The sequence below is a fragment of the Crotalus tigris genome, unplaced genomic scaffold (genome assembly GCF_016545835.1).
Source record: "Crotalus tigris isolate CLP2741 ecotype Arizona unplaced genomic scaffold, ASM1654583v1 scf7180000017567.3851432, whole genome shotgun sequence".
Classification (NCBI taxonomy): Eukaryota; Metazoa; Chordata; class Lepidosauria; order Squamata; family Viperidae; genus Crotalus; species Crotalus tigris.
The window spans coordinates 2,042,159-2,064,115 of NW_024096477.1; positions in this window are offsets into that span (position 1 = coordinate 2,042,159).

The window sequence follows — 21,957 nt, forward strand, 5'->3', positions numbered from 1 at the left end:
AAACTCACTGTGTCATGTGATGTGTCGCGACGTATCGTGACATTTTTTGCATTGCCGTAGCTGGGGTGGGTGCGGCCTCCGTATGATGCAACCAGCCCGCAGGCCGGCAGTTTGACACCCCTGGGCTAGGTGATAAGTGCATGGGAGAGTGGAGTCTCTCTGCCATTTTTGATTGCTTTGTGCTTTATCCCTTAATTAGGGTATTGTTCTTCCCTTTATTTGATGCTCATTCCTGCTCTTTGGTATCATGAAGAAAGAAACCAGACATCAAGAACTCAAAGTTCAGCTATGACCCAACTAGTTCCAAAGCTGCTTTTCCAGTTACCTGTTGAAACATCTGCAACAAAACAACCAAGCTGAGAGAGCACCAAGGACCCCTCTAAAAGAATTGCTTTGTACAGATCATCCCAAAATGTTGGCATGAATACAGCCCAATTTTGAAAACGTTTTTGAAGGCCGCATACTAGTTTTGTTAGGCCAGGTTACAGAAGCATTTTCTCTCTCTTCAGCCAGCATATAACCTTAGAGGACTCTTATTCGGATGACCAGCCAGTGGTGCGATTCAGCCAGTTTGCATTGATTCAGCAGAACCGGAAGCTAATTTTTTGTTGACTTTGGCGAACTGGCTGAAGCACTAGCCCAGCGTTTCTCAACGTTTGTGTGACGGTGACCCCGTCACACGGACGTGCCGCACATGCGCAGCGCCGCCCCCTGAGGGGGGAAAACGGCGGATCACATTGTTTGGCGACCCCCGTAAAATGGCCGTTCGACCCCAAATGGGATCGCGACCCATAGGTTGAGAACCGCTGCACCAGCCCTTTTTCACAAGGCCCAGAATGGATTGCCGGAAGTGCATGGACACCACTTCCAGAAGTCGGTTCTGAGCCTTGGTGGCCTGGGGGAGGCCTCCCAGGCCCAGAACAGCCCACCGGAAGTGCGTAGATGCCAATTCCGGAAGTCCGTTCTGGGCCTCGGAGGTCCAGGTCCAAAAAGGACTTCCAGAAGCGGCATCCACACAGAGAACCGGTTGTTCAGGTATTTGAATCCCACCACTGTGACTAGCCATGCTTAGCTTCCAAGCTCAAGAGCAGTCAGGGAGGCCATCTGCTGAGGAACAAAGGAAATTGCTGGAGTCAAGAGCACTGACGCTACCATCTTTGTCTTTGCCCTTCATTGGCTGCAAAATATCATGCTTCCAGGAACAGGAGGAGGGTCAACTCTCTATGGAACAAAAAAGGCATTAAATGGGTGTACCCAAAAGCCTTCTGGAGGGAACAAATAAAAATAAAGAAACGTAGGAAGAATAGCATGAAACCTTTAAAAGAAGCGTATTGGTTCCAGCTGTTTGGGACTGAGGCATGTTATGCAGCATTCTAGGAAATATCTAATTATACCAAATATCCTTTTTTAAAAAAGAATATGACTTTTATATTAGATGCACTTAGAAAAATGTCATGTTCCTTGGTGAAATATTGAAGAGTGTCAGGCCATTGTCAAACTATAGTAAAGGTGTATTTTGAGAACATTAAAGGAGAAGGAGAAACTATTTATCAACACACAAATAGATTCCAGTCAGGAAGTTATTAAGCTGAGATTATCACTCGGTGATTGCACAAAGATGTCTGCTACAACCCACTATGATTTTAAGGGTGTTATGACATAATCATGCCAATAAGATAAATGATGGAACTTATGTCTAAATAACAGAGAGTCCTTTGCCTGAGGACATCATGACTCATAACTGCCACCCATGGACAATCAGGAAGACTCCTGTCTCAGCCACACAATTGAGAGATACTTGCCAAAGCTAGTTTCCAAAGTCCTAAAATGATTGGGAATGTAAATTATGATTCATGACTTAGTATGAGATCAGAATCAAGTTTCTGATGGCTTAGTCAATAAAGTTAACTATTGCTGGAAGTCAGCCCCCCCCCCGAAGGAAATATTAAAAAGGGCAGAATGTTATATTTCCTCAAAGGATCTTAAAAAGGCAGAAAGGCATGCCCAGTTTTTTCTTAATAGCCCCAAGTCTGTCTGCCCCAAACAGAAACCAGGTCTGCAGAAATGCAGATGTGATAATCTTGTCAGAAAGATTGGAGCCAGGACTCTGGGATTAGAAAGATAAAGATCCCTAGAATCAACAATCCCTCACACATATCAGCCATCAAAGGGAAGCAGGATATGACCTTTGGGACATAATAGGCTTAACCCACCATCATCAGAATACCAGAAAGGCACACTCAGACTCAGGTCAAAGTTCATGCCATAGGAACAACTCCAAACAAAAGCCCAAGAAGGTATAAAAACCCTGCTATATGTGGTCAGTTTTTCCCAGAGTCATTTTTCTGTCTGGCTCTCCTCTTCAATAAACTCCAACCTTCTTTCTAAAGCAGTCTCCATTTTGATTATTCAAACTTGGACTGGACCTGATGAAGATTTTTTTTCCAACACTAATGCACTAATGGTTAGGAGATTATTAAATAGGCAGCCATCCTAGTATAAAGAAGAATTTTTTTTTACAGTTAGAATAATTAAGCAATGGAACAACTTGGCTCCAGAAATTGTGGGAGGTTTTTAAAAAGAGATTGGACAGCCTTTTATCCAGAATAGTATAGGGTATCCTGCTTAAGCAGTGGGTTGGAGTAGAAGACCTCCAGTCCCCCAAAGTTCTATGTTCTAATCCGTATTTCTTTTGCTAACAGAAAGTTACTACAGAAATAAAAGTGGAGAGGACCATACCTGTGTTACCTTCAGCTCTAAAAACAGCAAAAGTGAATCCCTGGACAGGTTCAGGCTTTTCTACAGATACCACTGTTCAGAAATCAGTTGCTTGAAGTATAACCCCTTGAAATGGTTCAGATGTCAGAGACACAAATAAATGAATCTTTGATGGAGACACAGTATAGGCCAGTGATGGCAAACCTTTTAGAGACCGAGTGCCCAAACTGCAACCCAAAACCCACCCACCCATCATCAAGTGCCGGGTGGGTGTGGTCCATTGGCTGGGTGTGGCCAATTGGCTGGGTGTGGCTGCAGTGGTAATGGCAGACTGGGTGGGACTAAAAAGTTCAATCAATCAATTTCAACTTTGCAAGATCTTTTTTTCCCGCGAGAGGTTGAAATTGACTGATTGAACCTTTTTTTTTTTTTTTGCACACGGCGGCGGAGACCTAAAGCAAAAAGGTTTTATAAAACCCAGCTGAAGGCCTAGGACTGGGGTACGGCGCGCATGCCCACAAAGAGGGCTCAGAGTGTCACCTCTGGCACCCGTGCCATAGGTTCGCCACCACTGGTATAGGCCATCTTCAACAATTATTTAGCGATTGTTCAAAGTTACAGCAGCACTGGAAAAAGTTATATACAATGGGTCCTCACATTTACAACCGTTGCAGCATTTCCAGAATTGATCAGAATTCGGGTATTTGGCAACCAACATGTATTTACAATGGTTACAATGTCCTGGGGTCATGTGATCACCATTGCTGACCTTTCCAGCCAGCTTCTAATAAGGAAAATCAATGGGGGGAAGCCGGATTTACTTAACATTCAAATGATTCACTTAACAATTTCACTTAACTGTGGCAAAAAAAGTTGTAAAATCAAACACTTAACAAATGCCTTGCTTAGCAATGGAAATTCTGATCCCAGTTGTGGTTGTATGTTGAGGACTATCTGTAGTTCACTGGGACATTTGACCCCATCTGGTTATTGATGTCATCCTCTCTTTCAGCAGAGAGATTCACTCTGATGCTCATTAGTCTTCTGCATTTCCCCAGCACTGTGCCACAGCCACCAAAAAAGCCAACACAGTGCTAGGATGCATTAACAGAGGGATAGAATCAACATCACGTGAAGTGTTAATGCCTCTTTACAATGCCTTGGTAAGGCCACACTTGGAATACTGCACTTGGAATACTGCATTTGGAATACTGGTTTTGGTCACCACGCTGTAAAAAAGATGTTGAGACTCTAGAAAGAGTACAGAGAAGAGCAACAAAGATGATTAGGGAACTGGAGGCTAAAACATATGAGGAACGGTTGCTGGAATTGGGTATGTCTAGTCTAATAAAGGAGTGACATGATAGCAGTGTTCCAATATCTCAGGGGTTGCCACAAAGAAGAGGGAGTCAAGCTATTCTCCAATGTACCTGAAGGCAGGACAAGAAGCAATGGATGGAAACTATTCAAGGAGAGAAGCAATCTAGAACTAAGGAGAAATTTCCTGACAGTGAGAGCTATTAATTAATGGAACACTTGCCTCCAGAAACTGTGAGTGTTCCATCACTGGAGATTTTTAAGACGAGATTGGACAACCATTTTGGAATAGAAGACCTCCATGGTCCCTTCCAAATCTGTTATTCTGTATTCTGTACTTGTGCAGCACTTGAAAGGGGAGGGGGAAGCACAAGATATGATCAGAGAAGGCAAGATGGTGGCTCTGACGGTTGCAAAGAACATAAAAAAGTTAGGTGGAGCTTTGATCAGACCTTATAGCCCCCATTTTGGCATCAATACAGACTGTGGATATCCCTAAGCTCTAATTCAGTTATTTTGCTCATTTGCTGCTGATGACTCTTTCTAAACTTCCCTTGTTTGCTGTAGCTGATTTTCCCCTTTTAACACTGTTCTGTGTTGCAGATGGATTCTCCCCCCCCCCCCTCTTTTCAGAGAACCAAAGAAATCCTCTCTCAGCAAAATTATTTCCTTGGTCTTACTCATTATGATGGACAGCTTTGGTTGACTTCAAAGGCATTAAATGATCACCGAGCTGCAAATGTTATGGATACATCATTTTTTTGTTATATGCCAAAAGTTAGTAATGCTGATTTCCTTTTATTTTGGGAGGCAGTCCAGAATTGATTATTATTATCATCATCTGTTTTTACTCACAGTTTCAACTTTTATAAAAACAGACATTTCTCTCTCCCCCACCACATACCCTCATGCCATTTACTTGTGTTCCAGTAAACCAGGCTGGGCGAATCTATCAGTAACTATATGTTTTCTCCAGATTCATTCAAAACAAAAAACAAAAACCCACAACTTCTGGTGTAGTGATTAATATCAGCAACCTAGAAACTGGGAGAAAATGAGTTCTATTCCTGCCTTAGATATGCGCTGGCTAGCTGGGTGACCCTGGGCCAGCCACTTTCTCTTGGCCCCAGGAAGAGGCAATGGCATCTACAAATGAGCATGGTTGCAGCCATTTTCCCTATTCATTTTCGGTTGCTACATAGAATAGAGGGAGGGGGGTTGCCAGGTGCTTCCCTAGTCTAAATAAACTTTTATCCCATGGGAACCAAGGTCATCAGCTGCTCCTGAGACTGCAACCCGGGCGTTGCGTAAAAAGCCCACCAAGAAGATGTATTGGGAAACGTAGTTGCTTCCATAGCCTTAGGGGTGGGATTTTTTACCTTTGTATTGGGGAATTGTTACGTATGTCTCCAGACTTGATTTCACTTTTGAACATGCTGATACTTTGTAACTAATAGATATGTTCTTTGAGGAATTTGCAAGCCTCGGAGTTCTGCTTTATTCATCTCTGTCTATTGGAACCATGACAGGCATACCACTTTTGAAAACATTGCCAAAAAATCTGCAGGGACTTGTTTAGGATGCCAAGAATCAAAACTAACTTGATTTCAAACTTCTTTTTTACTATTCTTGCTGTTTATTAAGAAATATGTACAGCTTAGCAGGTTGTGGTTGTTGTTTAAAAAAAATGAACAAAATTTCCACCCACCTACTGCCACCTATTATTACGATTACTTACTTTCTTCTAGTTCTACACATACCTGAAAGTAGCTTCTAATTCAGATGACAGATCTGATGGGAAATAACCTGTGTTGTTTGCATAATGCCATTGTGATGCTTATGCCCCTTGTCCCACTTCTACCTTCATGGCTTCTCCAGGGCTGGAAAGGAACAATTGACCATCAAGGCCTCCTGAGGCCATCATCTTGGAAATGATACCAATGATGTAATTTGTATTAATTGTGCAAAGATGTCAAGACACATCTTTGTGGCTACCACTGAGCATCTACATAAGTATCCCCAGTGCAAACTTTGAAATGTTAAGCCCTCCAAGCTGTCTCTCTGGTTTGATATCTGAAACTTTCTGCCCAAATGCAAAATTGGGCAAATTCTTGCTTTTTTAAAAAATATCAGAATTCTCCCGTAGTCCTAGTGTAGTTCAATGCTTGGGAGTGGGTGAGTGTCAAACTGATAATGGGGAGATCAAGGTTCTAGTCCGTAGAAGCTCAATGAATGAATGATGATGATGATGATAATAATAATAATAATAGTAATAATAAAATTGGAAGGGACCTTGGAGGTCATCTGGTCCAAACCCCTGCTCAGGCAGGTAACCCTATACCATTTCAGACAAATGGCTGTCCAGTCTCTTCGTAAAAACTTCCAGTGTTGGAACATTCACTGCTTCTGGAGGCAGATTGTTCCACTGGTTCTGTCAGGAAGTTTCTCCTCAGTTCTAGGTTGCTTCTCTCCTTGGTTAGTTTCCATCCATTGCTTCTTGTCCTGCCTTCAGGCGCTTTGGAGAATAGCTTGACTCCCTCTTCTTTGTGGCAGCCCCTGAGATATTGGAACACTGCTATCATGTCCCCCCCTCATCCTTCTCTTCATTAAACTAGACAATTTAATAGTAATTTTCAGCCAATCATTTGTGCTCAGCCCAAATTATCTCCCAGGGTTTTTGTTCTGGGAAAAACAGGAGAAACAAATGTGTGTTTCATCTTAAACTCCTGAATTACAGGTAGTCCTCACCTTATCACCACAACTGAGCCCCAAATTTCTATTGTTAAGCAAGACAGTTCTAAGTGAGTTTTGACCCATTTTATGACTTTTCCTGCCACAGTAGTTAATTGAATCACTGCAGTTGTTAAATTAGAAGAAGGTTGTTAAGTGAATCTGGCTTCCCCATTGATTTTGCTTTTCAGAAGGTCGCAAAAGCTGATTGCATGACCCCGGGACATGGCAAGCGTCATAAATACAAACAGATTTACTTTCCATTACATCTGGTCACTAGAGTTAATAGCTGTTCCTTCTCTACCAATGTCTATATTCCAAGCTGATCAGTTATGCACCTTTAGCTACTGATCCAGTAAATTGGAGCGAAGGAGATTGATTAATGCTCACCAGTGCTTCAAGCAATCAACTCTGATCCAGGATATTTTAGACAGCACTCATGAATTTCAACGTGAAGAGCTTACAGATTGAAGTGGAAGCACCTCTATGTACACACACAGTGGGGCAGTTAGAAGTGTTGCCCAGTCCATTAGCTCTGCCTTTCTCCATAATCATCCAAAAAGTCCTACAACTTTTCAAGATCTCAGAGGATGTAAGTGTGTGTGTGTGTGTGTGTGTGTGTACATATACACATATAGTGAGCATAGTGAATGGATAATATCTAATATATAAGGCTGCAATTTTTTGAAAATCGTGGAACTAATATTTTGGTTTTATTTGTATTTATTTATTGGTATCTTACCTTTATTATTTGTTTGTAAGTAACTCAAAGCAGTAAAACAGATCTAATACTCCTTCCTCCTTCCATTTTCCCCACAACAACAACCCTATGAAGTGGGTTGGGCTGAGAGGAAGTGATTGGCTTAAGGCAGGGGTAGATAACCTTGGCTGTTTTATGAGTCGTGGAGTTCAACTCCCAGAATTCCTGAGCAGCTGGCTCAGGAATTCTGGGAGTTGAAGTTCACGAGTCATAAAAGAGCCAAGGTTGCCTACCCCGGCCTAAGGTCACCCAGCTGGCTTTCATGCCTAAGGCGGCTCTAGAACTCACAGCCACCTGATTTCTAGCCTGGTGCCTTAAGCATAAGACCAAATGGATATAGAACATGTATTCTATATGCTGAAAATGTCTGTGGAGATTCTCAGTCATCTCAGTTGTCTCAAAGGTTCTTTTTTTTTTCTTCAAAGGCAACTGGGCCCCTTTTTTCACTTCATATGTTTGTGTTTTATATGTTTATATGCTCAAAAGTTATTTTAGCAGAAATAATTATTACGGCGTACATTTTCACAAAGCAGAATCCATGACAGCTCAGGGCATATTACCTTTCTCTTTCGGGTGCCACAAGATGCACTTACGCAGCGAACGCCAAAATGCTGAAATATTTAGCTATTAAATGACACTAGGGGGCAATACAGATCTGCTTTTCATGCAAAGAGGACTTCAAAAATGCATGATATATTTTCTCTTCCAAGGGCGCTCTTCTTGAATTCGGGACCCATCTTTCTCTTTTATGAGTTCCAGAATTAGGTTTCTGGGCTCTTTATCCTGATATGTGGAAACTAGCTAGGAATTTTAGGGCACACCGGTGTATCCTCCTCCCCCAAATGTTTATTTTACAGCCCAACCCTTGCTTTTACAAATTAACAATAGATGACTATAAATCTCACTTAGTTCCCTAGCAACTAACACAATAAAAATCTAAAGGTTAGGAAGAGAGAGGTTGTGTAGTGGATACATGAGGGCTGATTTCTCATTTAAGTTAAAAACGCAGGAGGCCGGCCAGGGACATGACATGAAAGCTGGCAAAAATAGATACTGGACCCTGTATGATAGTTAGATATAATTATATCTAGCTGGTTAATTGGAAGCAGAGGATACTAGCGTGAAAACATTGTTCCTCTCTCTAGCTGGGAAAATGAAGGGAATTGCAATGTTTTTGTATATTTGCTACCTTGAGCTATTTGTAACAATAATAAAGATGTGATAAAAATTAAATCAATAAATAAACAACATTACTAGGGGGTCAGTAAATGAGGCTTGACGTTGGCAATAGGATGGCCCATAGCTCACCATTTCAACCTGTCTCCAATAATTATTAACAGGTTTTCTGATTACATTCTTGTAATGCCTTTGATGTCAATATGGACCTCATCCATTGTTTTCCCCTTCTTTATTTCTCTCAATCTTGCCATCATCGAGATAAATCAATGTGGTCATGTTGTTCTAGAACAGGGGTCTTCAAACTTGGCCCTTTTATGATTTGTGGACTTCAACTCCCAGAATTCCTCAGCCAGGCACGCTGGCTGAGGAATTCTGGGAGTTGAAGTCCACAAGTCATAAAAGGGCCAAGTTTGAAGACCCCTGTTCTAGAACATCCTATGCTCGTATCACATGCCAAACATCACAAGGAGCAGCCAACCTTTATCTGATCTAGCAGTGATGGGTTGGTTCTTCTTACAGTCCATAATGCTTTGAATAACTAGCTCCAAATCCATAATGTGAAAGCCTGCACCTTCTTACTCTTAACCAGTGCTTTTTTTCTAAAAGAAAAAAAAAAAGGTGCTGGAACTCACACACGTCATACAACCCGCCTTGCCTACCTACAGGGTTCCATCCCAAAAAGGTGCTGGAACTCCGTTCTGGGCGTTCTATGAGAAAAAAAGCCTTGCTCTTAACTGTCTCTTAGGGCCCAGTTTTCACAGCCATATTTTACACTAAAAGGGTCATTGCTTTATTCTGATGTTTATGATTACAGAAATATCATAGAATAACAGGGATGGAAAATCCAATCCTCTGTTCAATACAGATTATATAAATGACTAACCAAGCCTCTATCTATTGGAAAGCTTGCACTGATGGGAAACATGCTATTTCATGAGGCAATATATTCCAATGATTGACAGCTCTTACCATCAAGAAATTCATCCTAATATCAATAACATTCTCTTTAGATTCTGAGAGGTAGATTACTATAATATTTCCCCTCAGTCTTCTATCAACTTCCTCCTTTCAACTTCTATCAAGTTCTTTTAATCAATTTTCCTAGGGTTAGTGTGTTCTCACTAGCCTAGCAACTCTGTTCTGAACCTTCATTTTTAAGGGGTCCTTGGTGCTCTCTGAGCTTGGTTGTTTTCTTGCTGACATTCATCCCCCAAAATAAGTACCGTAACATCATCAGTGATAGATTCCTTTTTAGTGATTCCCTTTTAGACTAAGGAACCCAGAAAGGGACACTCATGCTAAGTGACGTCTGATGAAGGAGAACAGAAAGAAGCTCTATCTCCTTTTAATACAGCTCCAGTCAATGGCTGAAAAAGCACAACCCAGCTTAGAGTAGTCCATGTCTTGTACTTTGGAATGAGAAAGAATACATCTTGACCCACTGTGGAGTATCCTTCCAGCTATTTTGTGAGTACCATCATATCCTATTCTGTTTTCTTTTCTCGGAACTAAACATACCCAGTTCCCTCAGACACTCCTTGTCAGGCTTCCATTTTGATCTCTCAATCATATTCAGTCTTTCCATTTATTCCAAATCCTCTGACTCTTTATTAAAATGTCATAGCCAGATCTGGGCACAATATTTGAAGTACAGGCTGAATTATTACTTTCCATGATGTTGAAATTACCCTTTGATTGATGCAGCCTAAAATTGCATTTCCAGAGCACATCATGCTGATGACTCACATTCTGTTTGTGACGAACTGAAATTCCAAGGCATTTTCAGTTATACTCTTAATTTAGTTCAGAAACACCCAACATAATACCTGTGCATTTGATTTCACTTTCCCAAGTGATGAACCTCACTCTTGTCTGTTAAATTTTTAGTGCTATGCCCCACCCACTTCTTTAAACCATCAACAGCATTTTGAATGTCATCCAGAGGATTAATTATTTCATCCAGTTTTGTGTTGTCTGGAAATTGGATAAGTATTCCCTTCATGACTGAAATATTTGGAAAGTAATTTTGTAGAGGCCAGGATTGGTTCTCTTAGTCCAATTTGATGATGAATCATCACTCTGTGATTAGTTTTTAAGCTACCATTAGACCAATTAACTTGCTCTCTATACATATCTGGTTTGCTATTAGCATATAATCAGGTAGTTTGTTAAATGCTTTGTGGAAGTCAAGATGTTATATCGACAGCATTTCCATAATCTGTCTAAGTCAAATAAAAACGAAACAAGGTTTCATCTGTCTAGCAAGATTTGCTTTTGAAAAATCCATATTGAATTTTAGTCATCATTGATTTTTTTTTTCAAGATGGTTGCAAATTGATTGCTTTATTATCTGTTTAGAATCTTCCCGGGTATTGATGGTAGACTGACAAGTCTATAGCTTTTTTGTCTTCCCCTTTGATGATGTTTGACCTTCTCAGCTTGTTTCCCAGGATATCAATAGTGTTCAACCATGCTATCAGCAGGTTGTCTCAGTACTTTAGGACGCAGTCCATCTGCAGTCAAGGTCAGCAATTTCCTGACTTCCTTTTTGTCAACCTGGAGGTGGTATTGTGTTCCTCCTGCTTTTTGCAGTTGCAAAACACACATCCTCTTTTTAGGGAAGGTTGGACCCGAGTAAAGGTTGAGTAGTTCAGCCTTATCTTCCTTAGCTAGTACCTCTTTGCCCTTTTCACTAATCAGCTGGTGGACTTTTTGCTAACCATCCTTTCAAACACACCTATGAAGAAACTAGAATGTTAATGCTAGAATTTTTCACTAATTTGAGCTCATTCAGAGCTTTACCTTCCTTGACATCTTTACAAATCCAAGTCATTTGTCTGTACTCTTTATTTGATGACCTGGTTTTCTAGCCATATTCTGGGTCTCCGTTTGGATTTTTTGATTTTCACTAAACTTTATTTTTAATTTATTTTTCCTGTTGTCCATCATTTTTTTTCCTGTTAGCGATTATGTTTTCAGTTATCTTTTTTCCATAACTCTCATCCATCTCAGGCATTTTTCCCATTAGCTTTTCCTGGCATAGATTTCTACTTATTATGGCTCTGAGTTTATCAAATCTACTTTCCTGAACTCCAAAGTATGTGCCAAATTATCTTCACATTTTGCAACCCATAATATTGCTTGAAGATGTCCATATAATATAAATCCATATAATATTGGCCAGTGGGTGTCCATATGATATAAGATTGAAGAGTATTCCAGAATTATTCAGCAGCTTTCTTCCACATGGATAGAATCAACTCAAGGACAAGGGAACCTATAGCGCCTTCTTCTATTTTTATGTATTCATATCCCATCTTTAGTATTTTTATAAACAACTCAAGGTGGCCAACATATTGAATTTACCTTCCTTCTCCTATTTTCCCCACAGCTACAACCCTGTGAGGTAAGTTGGGCTGAGAAAGAATGATTGGCCCAAAGTCACCCACCTGGCTTTCATGTCTAAGGCAGGACTAAAACTCACAGTCTCTTGCTGATTGGCCCAAAGTCACCCAGGTGACTTTCATGACTAAGGCAAGACTAGAATTCACGGTCTCCTGCTCGCTAGCCTGGTCCCTTAGCCATTATACCAGTCTCACTCTCAAACTCTATCCTCTGAAATGAAAGCAAAAAAAGTCAGGGGCTGATTGGAATAACATTTTTGTCTCTTCAGATGTCAGGGTAATTAGAAGTCCCCCGTCATTATTGCTTCATTTGAAAGATCTGCGTTTTGCTTTTGGAAGGAAACATCTACAACTGCTTCCTGGCTGAGTAATCAGCAACATCATCAATGGTACAGCTTTTATCCCAACTTCCCTAATTTTAAGGTGACCAACCGTCCTCCTTTAGGGAGGACAGTCCTCCTTTTGTAATTTCTGTCAACCCTCGAAAAGTGTCCTCCCACATGTCCTCCTTTTTGATATTTGAAGACTAAACTTCAGGGGCTTTTTTTTTTCATAGAACGCTCAGAACGGCGTTCCCTTTTTTTTGATGGTTTTTTTTTCAACTTTTGCATGAGCTGTGCTACTCCCCCTATTGGCTTTCGAAAGCCAATAGGAATTGCTGCTGAGCGCGCCAAAACACCCGGCCGGCAAACTTTGCACATACAAGTTGTCTGCAGCAAAGGTGAATTGGCAGGAACTTTACCCTTCCCTGCTACCCAACTACACCATCTCCTAGTTAGTTCCGAAGATACCTGGAGGACACTGGAGCGGTAAGTTTCTCTTGAACTTCGGCTCTGCTAGGGCAATAATGGCTGCAGGTGCAAGAGGCAGGGACAGCGGGGGTGCTGTAGGCGGGGGTGTGAGGGGTGGCAGCAACCGGCTGCTCCCCCATGCTGTGGGAGCCGCGGGGCCCTCTCTACATGGGGCTGCGCAGGGTGGGCAGTGGTGATGGGGTGCCTGCAGGCAGGTTGTGTCGATGGCGGGCTGCCCGGAGCTGGTGCGTCTGGTACTTTGGGAGCCAGAGCTGGTGTTTCTGGTACTTTGGGAGCCGCGGGGCTGGCTCTACATGGGGCTGTGCAAGGTGGGCGGTGGTGCTGGCAGGGTGGCTACAGGCAGGGTGTGTCGATGGCGGGCTGCCCCCTGGGACCGGAGCCGGTGCGACTGGTGCTTTGGGAGCCGCAGGGCCTGCTTTACACAGCAGGGCTGCAATGCTGGCGGGACGGCTGCGGGCGGGGGCGCGTGGGCAGTTGACCTTCCATGGGCCAGGCCAGCTTTTGTGATATTTTTTTGTTCAATTTATTTGTGTCCTCCTTTTTATTGTAAAAAAGTTGGTCACCAACTTGATTCCCATAAATTCTCTGCAGGTGTTGATATTTGTAGCAATGCTCTCCCAATTTTAATTCTTCCTATACATTTTAGACAATCTGTATTCTTCAGTTGCTTCTTTCTGTAAGCATTCCAATTCGCATTATTTCCCATACTTAAAAGCCACTGTTTCTCAACTTTGGCAGCTTTAAGATGTGTGGACTTCAATTCCCAGAATTCACTAGCCAGCATGGAATTCTGGGGGTTGAAGTCCACACATTTTAAAGCTACCAAGATTGAGAAACACTGCTGTAAGCACTAGCAGGTAGACAGTGAAGACTGTGGATTTTATTCATCAATTTATTCCCAGATTTTCAATTGATTCATTGGCTTTGTGCTTCATCAGGAATCTAGGCTTGCTTATTGTCACGCACTTTCCTTTTCTAAAGTTCTTATTCCCAAGTTTCCATTTCCAACTCCTACAGGGTACAGCTAAAAATCCTCTTGACTAAGTACCAGGAAAACACATTATTACAATTCTTATAAAGCAAACACTTTGCAGTGATCTGAATAGATGATTGTGAGTATCCTGAGTGCAGGTCTTTTAATCTTGCTCACAGAATAAGGAAGGAGTGGGAGAGAAATAAGTGCTGCTTTTGTTTCCTTACCGGTACAGCAATTTAATCCCTTGGAAAACAGAAATGGAAAACAATTGTGCCAGTTGGATGCTAACAGCATGAACTTTGTAGACTTCACCAAAGAGAAGAATCCCCCCCCATGTTTAAACAGAGAGTTCCATGTAATAGGTAGTTTGAGCTTTTATTTATAATATGGATTCAACAGTAAGAGGATTTTTAAAATGTATTCTGATAGAAAGAGAATTTTCCATTCCAACAAAGAGCACAATGCAGCTTAGAATATTTTTTAAAAAACAAACAATAGATGATAGCACATAGTTGACCTTGGATGGTCTAGTCCAGGGGTAGGCAACCTTGGCTCTTTTATGACTTGTGGACTTCAACTCCCAGAATTCCTGAGCCAGCCATGCTGAGGGGAAAGGGAGAGGTTTCCAAGCTGAGCCGTGCTGGCTCAGGAATTCTGGGAGTTGAAGTCCACGAGTCATAAAAGAGCCAAGGTTGCCTACCCCTGGTCTAGTCTAAAAAAACTAAGCAGGATCAGACATGTTTAGAACTGGGATGAGAGACCACTAGGAAATCTGATGTTTGTCTGAGAAGAAAAAAAAAATCTCAGATGAAGGCAGTGGTATTGATTACACGTTGCATAGTCAAAGTTGAGTCAGGGGAGCCTTTGGCATTATTTTATTAATTACTGGTACACTAGAAAGTCAAAGATATAAGCGTTCTCCATGTTTAATAGGGCTCAAGCACTGTAGTCACTACTCAAAAAGCTAGCCTCACATATTACACAAAACCTTGATGTGGTTTGTTGAAGTAGCTTGTAGCATGAACTAGGCATTCTGGTTTTATAAGCTCAAATTTATTTTAAGTAATAACCAAATCAAATCTTTATGAAAGCAAACTGAACACTTAAGACAGAAACATAAAAACAGCTTGAAGTACAGAAGGTTAGAGGTTCCACACAATCCCTAAATAGGCATAGTCATAAATTCACCAGGAACTGACTATGGCTTGAAGGAGATGTTACTATTTTAATGCTACTTTGATTTTTTTTTTGATGTTGTTCCGATTTGTTAAACTGCTGGCTTTAATCAATATAGTCTTTTTATTGCTTTCCCACAGCATTGATTCTGCTTGACCATTTTTCTCTTTCTAGTACCACAGATTAGTAGATAAACTTTTATTACTAAGGTTGTGGACTTCTGCTTGCTTAGCTGAGTAGACCCCACTGAATAGCTGTATAGCCTGTGGAAGATTTCAACCAACTACGGTACTTAGAAAAACTACCCTAGCTGTAATTTTCTATGTTTCAAGCCACGAATCAACCAGCACATCTATCTGGCAGATAGGGTGATTAACAACTTCATTTATTAATTACTGTTTTGATGTATGTTGTATATAACTACGAAATCCCTCTAAAAACTGACATGGCAACTGCTCCTTGCTACAATGCTACAATCAAGAACCTTATGGGTCAAGAAATAAGAAGACATCATAGATCCAGTCCTGTAGCTTTCTTACCAATTATATGGAAATGATTTGCCACTACTTTTTTTCAGGGATTTGCTTGGTTAAATTTGCAGTCTGTTCTACAACCCTGGAATTTCCTGAGTAACTCCCACCAAGAACTAACCAACTTAGGTTTTCAAGATCACTAGCTATTTAACTATAATGAGGAAGGAAATAACTCAGTCGTCACTGATGTGGGATGATATCCTTCCAGTCATTATTTAACATGGGTTCCCTTTGCATTTCTCATGCTTGCACCTCCCATAACCCAGTAATTTGCTGCAGGTGGGCTTCCAAACTTCCACAGCAGGCATTTTTTTTTTAATTAGAATAGAATAGAGCTGGAAGGGACCTTGGAGTCTTCTAGTCTAGCCCCCTGCTCAAGCAGGAGAACCTATACTATTTCAGACAAGTGACTGTCTAGACTCTTCTTTAAAACCTCCAATGATGGAGAGCCCATGATTTCTGAAGCCAAACTGTTCCACTGGTTAATTGGGGAGGGGCAGTACATAAAGAATGGAGGAAGGAAAGGTCTGCTGCATTGGCATATGGCAGTCCATTAATAGATGGACTATCCATGGTTGTAGACCAATTCCAAGACAATTCAAAATGTAAGCTCATTTTATGAGCCTACTCTCCAAAGCACCTGAAGGCAAGACAGGAAGCAGCAGATGGAATCTAATCAAGGAGAGAAGCAACCTAGAACTAAGGAGAAATTCCCTGACAGTTAGAACAACCAATCAGTAGAAGGCTTGCTTTCAGAAGTTGTGGGTGCTCCATCACTGTAGGTCAGGGTCTTCAAACTTGGTCCTTTTATGACTTGTGGAATTCAGCTCCCAGAATTCCTCAGCCAGCTGGGAGTCGAAGTCCACAAGTCATAAAAGGGCCAAGTTTGAAGACTCCTGCTGTAGGTTTTAAAAAAAGAAATTGGACAGATATTTATCTGAAATGGTGCTTGGGGGATGATTGGGTTGGAGGACCTCCAGGCTTCCTTCCAACTTGTTATTCTGTTGTGTTATTCTGTTATTCTTTCTATGATCACATGTATCCATCCCATCAAGCCCAAAGAAATGATATAGGCTCTCCTGCCATGGGCAGGGAATTGAATTAGATGGCCTCCAAGGTCCCTTTCAACCCTATTATTCTATGTTCTATGTTCTACATATAGAATATAGAATTTATTGCCTGACAGTGCATTGACAAGCTGTTTAGCAATGCATTTTGCCTGTTACATTTGAAATCTTATTCTTTCATTCTATTTCAGTGGTGTTTGTTGGAATAGATTCTGAAGTACAAGTCTTTGCATCACAACTCTGTAAAACTACTAAGATATGTAGAAGGTAACTGAAAACCTGAATATCTGGCAATTAGGAAGAAATACGAAGGCTCACTTTTAAGGCTTCTTCTGTCTTGTTGTTATTGTATTCCAACACAAAGCATGTGACAAAAAAAACATATATCAATCCAAGCAATACAAGCTAATCAAGTTTATCTACTGGTAAAGTAAACTAAACTGGTGAAAATCAGTTAGTTTAGTCTAATGAAATAAAAAAGACATTTTTACAATAAATGAAAATTGTGCTAACAGCATCTAATGCGACCCCACCAAGAGTTACTTAAAGTTGTATTTTTGAGGATGACAGAAGGAAAGAGAATATTTAGCTGTAATTACATTTAAACACTAAATCAAATGCAGTTTTGTGTTTTTTGCCCAGCCCTAAAGTTTTTGGAGTACAGCCCTTAATATGTGATTCAGAGGATGTAGGTGTTCTCAGCCCCACCATCTCCATGTACACCCACTTTTAGAGGCTTTTTTTTTTTTTTGGTAAAGCAGTATAAACATGCCAGTTGGGTTTTGTTGATTTGTTTGTCTTTATTGGTACAATTCACATGCTGTTCCATTTCAGAAGACTCCAAAGTGACTTAGTTAAAAACAAAAATCAATTAATACAATTGCAGACTGATGCACCCTTACTCAGGGGTAGTAAGCATGACCTTAGCATCAAATGCCTTTCTGAGGAGTCATGTTTTTACAGCTTTCCAAAAATGTAATAAGGAGGGGTGTGTGATTTAAATACTTGAAGATAAGCTCCTCCAAAGTCGAGCCAAGAATGCTGGAGTCTGGGAACTCTGAAATTCTCTGCAAGCCTTCTCTTTTAGCTCCTACTGGATGGACAGATTCAGCTTTGAGAGCTTGGACAACAAGCATCTCCAGGCCTTAAGCCACAAATGGCTTTAAAGATGAAAAATGGAACCTTGACTTTCAATGCAGTTCCCATAGTTTTAAAAGGGTGACTATTGGTGCACCCATAATTATGTTTGCTGCAATTCCTGCTCCAGCAGAAGATTCCAGATGATCTCCAAGGGCTTGTAGAGCACATTATAATAATACACTGTGAGAGAAATGAGGCAGTGTCAAGAGAGGAATCAGTCTGGAGACATTACGTTCCCACAAGTGAGCCAAGTGCAGGTCCCCCTTGAATTCTGTTGACTTTTACCTATCACCAATTTAGTGCTGACCAGTAGTTGACTAGACTCTTGTGTATAAGGGTGAGCAATAAGTCTTCTTATTTGGACTTAATGTGTGGTCCTGGTTCTTCGTGTCTGACATCCATTACTGAAGTGACACAGGCAGGAGTGACTGAATCATTCAAGAAAGACTGCAAATGTCACATACTATATTTGCAAAGGTCCTCCTGGCTGTGGCCTCCATCTGCTAACCAGGAGGATCTCCAATTTGCTGGCCAGCTTTGTCTGCTGGAGCACCATCCCATCTGGAGCCAAAGATAGAGGATAATGGAGATGAGCAAGTAGAATGATCCACATCCCCACAGGTTCAAGCATAGCCTTCTCAGTTTCTATTTAAGGGCCAACACTTCTCCCATCCCTAATACACACATTTACGTAAGCACAAATCTGGACTTGGCATTTTTGCCATCTACCTAATGTAACAAACTTCATGGAACAAGATATTTTGTGAGCTGTGGGTTGGCAAAGGAGGACTAGGGGTCTACGCATCATTTACTATGCATGGATTCTCAAGGGCAACTTAGTAAATTATTTCTAAAGTTGCATAGACCAGTCCACTCAAATAAAAAATAATGTAGTGGTATGTGTTCAAGTTTCCTACTTTCTCCCCTGATACAGCCCAAATCAGGAACACATCTGAATTTCCAATCCTGACAGCCGTGATGCAGGAATCCAGGAGACCAAGGCTAGCTCATACATCCTTCTTCTATGCTCTCATGGAGATCCTAAATCTTTGTAGGCCCTGTGAGCACATCTGCAGTGTTGAAAACATGCTATGGCCATTCTCACAAAATGGTCGCTGGTGGAGAGATCCATAATATAGCTATCTTGTGGCACATAATTTAAGATTTGGTAATTTACCAAAATTCAGTTGCTTTCCTCAAGCATCCCATCTCTCCATGGGACACACCCTTCCTTTTTCTCCTTGAACAGATGGTAATTAAAGCCCCAAAGGTAGCAGCTCTCATCATTTTAAGATTTATTCTTTTCAATCCAGGGGAATACTGGAAAGAAAATATGTAAAAAGGATCAGGAATTTCTAACCATAGGATAAATAAGCTCAGAGTCTGAGTATCGGCAAGACCACCTTATTCCCATCAGCTTCTGTGGATCGAATAAGAGTTGGTTGAGAAGACAACCTTCCACTCCATCCTTAAACTGCTGTCACCGCTGGAGACTTTGCAGATGTGCCTTCTCTGTAGCTCTCTTCACTGTTGGAGCAATGATTTACAAGATCAGGCCACACCAACCCGTCTGGATCAAGAAAATCTAGTCTGAGATAGCTATTTTGAGAAGATTTTGGGGTTTGATATTTATTTATTTATTGCTATACTTAAACCACCTAATCGCTGAAGTTCTATGGATGGTTTACAATAAAACACACTACTGTTTGAAATAAAGATACTATGTTTACCATAAAATCAAAGAAAATGCAAAACAAAAATGCTTTGGTTGGGTTGGTAGTAGAGTTTCCCCAACCTTATGATACCAGAGAACTTTGATTTGCTTTCCCTTGGAACAGAGTTGGAGGCAGTTTGGAGTTCCTGGTCATCATGACAACTGTGGACTTGATCCAGATCAGACAGTGGTCCCACATTAGATTTAGTATTTGCTTTAGGGCAGTGGCAATGTGATCCTGAGATGGAAGAGCCATGGATATTCAGCACCTTGCCTTAATTAGACCACCGTTTGTTTGCCTTCATTGGCCACTCCTTACAATGGAGAAGAAGGACTTCAGCAATTGGTCTGTCCCAGATGAAACCCTTTTGAAATTCAGAGGGAATTAGGGGTTGTTTCCACGGCTCTGATGCACTGTTTGGCTGAGAGCTTAAGTGGCTGCCTGGAGCAAGGGAAAGCAAAACACTGCATTGGATTGTGCCTTGTGACTTTTGGAAAGCTCCCTGATTTTCAGAGAAATCCCAGGAGATAAAACAGCAGAAGAGATACATAGAGCATCAGTGGAGGAAGACAAAGGGAAAAACCAGTTGAACATGGCTAACTTGCTTCGATCCACTCCGAAATGGAATCTTGGCTACAGTAAAGTCTATGTTGGGTCCTTGGTGCTCTCTGAGCTGGGTTGTTTTCTTGCCAAATGTTTCATACCAAACTAGGTAACATCATCAGTACTGGTAGGGAGTGGGGTTTGCTCTCATTTTATATCCTAGTGGCTTGCCCTTTTCAGTTTTGGTGGGAGTGGTCTTGGCAGTTCCTTGATTGGGCTGTTGTTTACTATTAGCTCATTTGTCAGAGTTGTTGGTTCCTTGATTGGGGATATTGTTTGCTTCTTGATTGTTGGTCTACATTCATTATCAAGACAGAGAACAAGTCCTCAGGGCTTTAATTGTGGCCATCTGCATATTGGAACAAGGATATTTACCTGGTATTCTAAAAGTCAGAAGAACATCCATCCACCAATCCATCCACCAATCCATCCATTAATCCATCCATTAACCCATCCATCCATCCATCCATCCATCCTCTTATTTTACCTTGCTTCCCTTTGGGATGGGGGTTGGTCTTCTGGATTAAGAAAAAGAAACAAAAGCCCAACATAAAACCATCCCATCAATCTAACACAGCCCTGAGCTGGACCAAGATGGGAAAGGCAGAGAGAGATGAAGGGAAAAAAAGTGATGCTGGGGTTGGAGTATTGTGGCAACCTTCCATAAAGAACACCATTCATTCTGGGCTGGGTGGCAGCTGGGATCACACAGCATGCTCAATCAGTAACCCAGATTAAGAGAACACAATAGTTGGGTTCACATGGCGTCCTGTGGTGAACTTCCAGATCCCATTTAATGTAATGTGCAAACTCAGCCAGCCTGTGTGGTGGTAATGGCTGAATTTGAACAACATGCTAGGCTAGACTAAATGGAGATATCGGTAGTACTACTTTGTGGTTCAGCATGTGTGAACTGAGCCAATGCATGGAGACATAAAGTGGTTTATTGATATAGGAACATAGAAGTTGTGATGTGTTAACCCAAAATTAACAGTTGGGGATTTGATGTGTTGTGTGGATTCACCTAAAAAAATACAGGGACCGGAAATGAATGAGGAAGGCAATTTTAACCTGTGAAAAGTGGGAGAGGAGAAATATTTTTTAGGATTCCCACATCACTTTTTTCCCACTGCCTCTGTGTTAGTTGTCACTGACTTCCTTCCTTCATCACTTTGGGAAGCCAGAGGTTTTAGTAAACGGGAGAACTATTATAACCTCCATTATTTGTTCTCTTGCTCCGAATCAAAACGCATCGATTCATTCGATCCTTTCCCAGGCGCAATTATAGAAGTTTCTTAGGAAAGCCCCGCTCGACGTCCCATCCGCGGGGATTGGCTTCCACCGCCACTCCGTCTGGTCGGGCTTAGGAAACACCCCGCGCTGAGATTGCGCTGCTGGGCGGGCGACTGGGCAAGCCGGGCGCAAAACCTAGCCTTAGGCTTTCCGAAAGAAAGGCGGCTGCTTAGTAAGGGCGGGAGGGAAAGCGAAACGTAAGGCGCTAGAGCGCATGAAGGAGGCAGGCGCGCGCCCAGTCCCAAAGGGAGCCCAAGACACGTGAGGTCAGCAGTCAGCACGAAGCCATCCCGGGGCCGAGGGGGAGGGGACCAGCAGCAGCCCAAGGCTGCGCGGCGGGCGAGTGGGAAGCGAGCGCGCCTCTCGCTCCGAGACGCCCCAGCTCAGACGCGCCACGCTGCTTCGCTGCCCAGGACCAGCCTCGAGGTTTGGCCGTCTTCCCGGGCTCTCCCACGCCTTCGGGGGCGACTCCCAGGGCCCGCCGGAGTCCGCCAGCTCGACGCTCGCCCTTCGCCGGTGGGGAGCCGCTGCCAT